This window comes from Echinops telfairi, unplaced genomic scaffold (genome assembly GCF_000313985.2).
Source record: "Echinops telfairi isolate 266 unplaced genomic scaffold, ASM31398v2 ScPeMD7_60;HRSCAF=208, whole genome shotgun sequence".
Lineage (NCBI taxonomy): Eukaryota > Metazoa > Chordata > Mammalia > Afrosoricida > Tenrecidae > Echinops > Echinops telfairi.
This window is the reverse complement of record NW_022103958.1, coordinates 21,757,224-21,763,210: the sequence shown is the minus strand read 5'-3', so window position 1 is coordinate 21,763,210 and position 5,987 is coordinate 21,757,224.

Here is a 5,987-nt window from a genome sequence, read left to right as displayed (position 1 = left end):
GTACAGATAAGAGCTCTCGACACACAGACTTCAGGACAGATAAATCCCTCAGGAACAGTAGTGGGAGTAGCGTTATCATGAGAGTAGGGGGATGGTGGGGGCAGTGGGGAAAGGGGGAGAAAGAGGAGCCCATTACAAGGCTGGATATATAGCTCCCCTTCCTCAGGGGGAAGAATAACAGAAAGGTGGGTGAAGGGACACAATGGACAGTATAAGACACAAAATAACAATAATAATATATCATTGATCAAGGATTCATGAGGGTGGGAGAACACTAGAGGGAGGAGAAAAAAGAGGAGCTGATACCAAGGGCTCAAGTAGAAAGAAATTGTTTTGGAAATGTTGATGACAACATATGTACAAGTGTGCTTAATATTATTAAATAATGGATTGTTATAAGATTTATAAGACCCCCACAATAAAATGATGAATTAAAAAAAGAAAGTGAATGTTATTAGAACAAAGTGTTCCTGTGCTGAGGGACGACTGAAGTGGACTTCCACAAGTTCTTCATGAGTTTCATTTCTGCCAAAAGAAGGTGAGGGGGAAGGACTCGTGGTCTGTTCTGGAGCAAACATGGCTCCATGACAGTGACGCAGCACACACAGCAGGAAGACGATCAAACAAGCACGTCTTCCCTGCTTGGGGTTTCCAGTCCCTCCAGCCAGCTCCCTTATGAAGCCTAAATTGTTGCCATCACCCAGTTTAGGTATTTCAGCAAAGATAAGGTGGAATTCTCCAAATAGCAAGATTTGGAGCTAGGCAGCGTAAGCCCTGTCAACAGAGAGCAGCACGATTCTCCACTTTTCCACTCTCAACCTCCAGCCGTTAGTCCCTGGGTGGATACTCTTATTTCCCATTCTGACTTCACTTTTTTCTTGTACAAATTATCTTAAAGCATATAGAGCAATGATAACTAACATAGTTGCGTCTTTCACAGAGTAAAAGTAGAAGCTCTTCAAGGTCCTTACCATCAGGCCACCTACGAACCACTCCATCTCGATTCCCATAGCAACTTCTAGCACTGCTTTCTCCCCTAGTCTCTCTCCTCCAAGAACATTGGCCTGTTTTACTAGACTTTGAATGTGCTAGATATGCTCCTCTTTGAAGGCCTTTGCTTTGCTACTGTTTCTATCTGGGTTCCTCTTATCACTGCTATCCACTTGGTGCAGTCTGGACTTGACTTAAATGCTGCTTCACCTCTTCCTCCTCCCAAACAATTACTTCCTCTTTTTAAACACACTATATCATTGACTCTCAAGGACCCCTGGTTGCTTAGTGGTGACGTGTTGGGCTTCAAACCACAAGGTCAGTCGTTTGAAAGGACCAGGAGAAAGATGAGACTTTCTAGTCTTGGAAACCCACAGGGGCAATTTTAGCCTGTCCTGTTGGGTGGCTATGCCTCAGAATCTAATCGATGGCAGTGAGCTGGAGTTTGATATAATCTACTCCTCTGTTCTTATTTATTAACTATTTGCCTTCCTAGAATTGAAGCTTCATTAGGACTATTTTTATCCACTAGTGCATCCCCCTTCAATGCCTAGAACATTGCCAGCACATAGGAGGGGCTCAGTACATATGCCTTGTAGGTATGAATGACTGAAAACCCTTTGAACTGTGCATGAGGTTTTCGGTGACCCTTCTTCCTAAGTGGGGAAGCTGACCCCTTCTTCACTGCATCACAGCCACCCACCAGCCAACAGAGGACTACTAACTGACAGACAGGTGACAGACAGACAAGTGGTGCAGCAGTCCATTGACAAAGGCTTGCCAGAAGTTCAGGCCGGATTCAGAAGAGAACATGGAACAAGGGCTATCACTGCTGATGTCAGGTGGGCCTTAGCTCAAAGCAGAGACTATCAGAAAGATGTTTCCTTGAGTTTCATTGACAATGCAAAGGCGTTTGACTGTGTGGACCACAATAAACTGTGGACAACCTTGAGAAGAATGGGAATTCCAGAACATTTCATTATGCTCATGGGGAAATTGTACATGAATCAAGAGTCAGTTGGGTGAACCAAACGAGGGAATACTGCATGGTTGAAAATCAGGAAAGGTGTGCCTCCTATCACCATACTTGTTCCATCACTATGCTGAGCAAATCATCAGAAAAGGATTATATAAAGAAGAGTGTGGCACCAGGATTGGAGAAAGGCTTATTAACAAGCTGTGATGTGCAGATAACACAACCTTACTTACTGGAAGTGAGGAGGAATTGAAACACTTTCTGATGAAGATCAAGGATTGTAGCCTTCAGTGTGGACTACAACTCATTGGAAAGAAGATCAAAATCCTCACAACTGGACTCATAGGTAACATCATGATAAATGGGGAAAGGTTGAAGTTGTCAAGGATTTTGTCTAACTTGGATCCGCAGTCAATGCTCAGGAAAGCAGCAGTCAAGAGATCAAAAGACATATTACATTATGTAAATCTGCTGCACAACACCTCTTTAGAGTATTGGAGGATGTTATTTTAAGGAGCAAGGTCCACCTGACCCAATCCATAGTATTCTCTATTGCTGAAAAGACAAACAGATCTGTCTTAGAAGAAATAAGTCCAGAGGGCTCCCTAGAGGCAGGGATGGCAAAATTTTGTCTTACATACTTTGGATATATTGCCAGGAGCGATGAGTCCTGGAGAAGGACATCATGTTTGGTAAAGTGGAGGGGGGCAAAAAGGAGGAAGGCCCTCAATGAGATGGCTTGACCCAGTGGAGGCAACAATGGGCTCAGGCATGGGGACAGTTGGCACATAGGAATAGTGCCCAGGACCTTGCACTATTTCATTCTGTTGTGCGCAGCGTTGCTATGTGTCCGAGCTGACTCAGTGGCACCTAACAACACCATGAATGAATGAATGAATTAGTGAATAGCAATGACTTATCAAAGGAGATGCTCATCTCCTTCATTCACATAGACAAGGCAGGACATTTCATTGGGCACTAGAAGTACTAACGCCATCATTTCCACGGCAAGTGGCTACTAGCTCTTCCCATCTGCCAAGCATTGTGATATTGCCCTGAGCTGAGTGTGGTCATTTCCACGGCAAGTGGCTACTAGCTCTTCCCATCTGCCAAGCATTGTGATATTGCCCTGAGCTGAGTGTGGTCACCTCAAGTTCATAGTGAACAAATGATGAGCCTGAGAGGTTAAGCAATTTGCCCTGATTGGCATAATCGTATGTCATAGAGCATGAATGCAAGTTTGTTTAACACAATGGTTCCCAAGCAGGTGCCATTTTACCCCCATGGAGACATTTAACAATTTCTGGAAATATTTCCTTTGGTGTCACAACTGGAGAGAGGGGAGCTCCTGACTTCTATCTAGTAAGCAGAGGTCAGGGATGCTGCCAAACTTCCTTCCATGCACAGGCCAGCCCTCACAACACAGAATTCTCTGCCTCCTAAGGTCTCTTGTGCTGAGGTTGAGAAATCTTGGTCATACTCCAATACCGTTCCTAGGCACTTTTCAGTTTTGCTTTATTAGTTGCTAGTAGCAGTATAAATGAGATCAACTGTACTATGAAGTAATATATTTTTCAAGAGCATCAATGGTTTCATATCTTTTGACCCCACTCTTCTATCTCTGTAAATATGGCCTAAGAAAATAGTCTGAAATATGGAAAATACCCCCTAAGCATTGTTCTTTCACCATATTTATTCAATCTGCCTGCTGAGCAAATAATCCCTGTAGCTAGACAATTTGAAGAACATGGTGTCATGATTGGAGGAAGGTTTATGAACAGCTTGCAGGTCCTAAAAGTACCAACACCATCATTTTCATTGCAAATGGCTACTAGCACTTACCATATGCCAAGCATTCTGATACTTGACCTGAGTTATCTTACTGAATCTTCATGCCAACCTCCGAGCTGAGTGGGATCATTGAAGTTCATAATGAATAAACGGCACTCATTTATTCATTATGAAGTTGACAAGTGGCACCACCTTGCTTGCTAAAAGCCAGGGAAACTTGATGCACTTATTGAGGAGATCAAAGGCCTCCGCTTCATTATGTATAAAGACAGCAAACATCCTCACAATTGGGAAAATAAGTAAAATCATGATAAATGGAGAAAATGCTAAAGTTGTCAAGAATTAATTTTGCTTGGATAAATCGATGCCCAATGGAAGCGGCAGCCCTGGGCAAATCTGCTGCGAAATATCTCTTTCAAGTGTTGGGGAGAAAAGCAAACCAAAGACATCACTTTGAAGGCTCAGATGTGCCTGATGCAAGCCATGGTATATTCAGTTGCCTCGTGCCGGCGAAAGCTGGACAGTGGACCAGGGCTCCTTGGGCTTGTGGTGTCGGGAAGAACAGCGGAGGTGCCGCGGACTGCTAGGAGAATGGACACGTCCATCTGGAAGAAATACAGCCAGCGAGAATGGCAAGACTGTGCTCCACCTACTTGGGACATGTTACCGAGAGGGACCAGACTCTGGAGAACCGCTCCTGCTTGGTAAAGGAGGGGTCCGTGAAAAAGAGGAAGGTCCCCAACAAGGTGGGCTGATGCAGTGGGAATGGGGCTCACACATGGCAGCGATGGTGCAGATGGCACGGGGCCAGCGAGTGCTTCTTCTGTTGTGCAGAGTGGGTGTGAACGGAACTAGGCGGACAGAGCCTCATCCCCAGTGTACTCTATCATGTCTGCTTGTTGGAACATGAAATGGCCCTTATAATGATGCGTATTAAAAGTGTATAACACCTTTGGAAAATGCTCAGTTTTACAAATTAGGTTTAAAATTGTACGTTCAGTCTGACTTTTAAAAAACTGACAAAAATGATGCCTCAAAAAGAGGTAAAACACAAATACATTCAAATATTGGCAGTGTGGTCAAGTTGTGGTGCTGGGGAAGAATACTGAAAATACCCCGAACTGGTAAAGGGGCAAACAAATCTGCTTTGTAGATTTACAGCCCGAGTGCACCGTAGAGGCATATTGTAAGGCGAGACCTATGGGTCAGAACTGATTCAATGGCACTAACATTGACAGTCCAACTTGACTGGGGTTTTCTTGTTCTCTGCTGCTTTTGCAGTCATTCTATGTCCTGTAATAATAATGTATTCATTTTAGAATAGAAAAAATGTCATTACAATCTAATCTTTATTTTTTCTTTTCTAAATAGAAAGATGGGTAAACATAATAACTTGCTAAAGTGAACTTCAGACTATGCTGAAGGATTTGTCCCTTCTATGGACTTATTAACTCTTTAGCTTATATTTATTATTTCTCCAAAACAGGGTCTTTGTGATAGAAAGCGAAGCATGGTAAGGTGGATATTAGTGGCTGGAACTAACTTCGCTTTTCCCATTGATAAAGAGCCCAGGTGGCGCGGTGCTGACGAGTGGGGATGCGATCCACATGGTCGGCGATTGTGAATCCAGCCCCGCGGGAGACAGACTGGGCTTTCCACTCCCAGCAACAGTGACAGTCTCAGAAAGCCACAAGGGGTCACCATGAGTCAGCATTGACTCGATGGCAGCAAGTTTACAAAACATCTCACCCACCTGTCTCCAGTGATTTGGGAATTGCTTTTTGAACATTGGTTCCCAATGGGTGCACAATATAATAAATGCGATCTCTGTCACTGCAGTGAACACATTAGAAACACGCTGATGTTTTGCTAGACATCTATGTACCACAATATAAACAAACTATAAATAAACATCTATTTGCTCAAAGAATTGACACACAATACTATGCCCTTTGAGGAGTTCTTCACCCTCTCTGCCTTCTATGACTCTAATTAAAAAAAGAGAGAGGCTCTCTATGAGATGCTGTTAATTCCTCTGACAGGCTCTAGGCTCTGAACGCACTGTGACTTGGGACCATTTCCTCCAGGAAACCTGTCTCACCACCAGCTTAGGCCTTTCTAAACCTTCGCCGACGTTCCAGACGTCAACTAGACGTTCAATCCACAAAAGTTATACCACCTGTGAAAATTTCACCCAAAATATTCTCTCACTGTGGAACATTATGATATC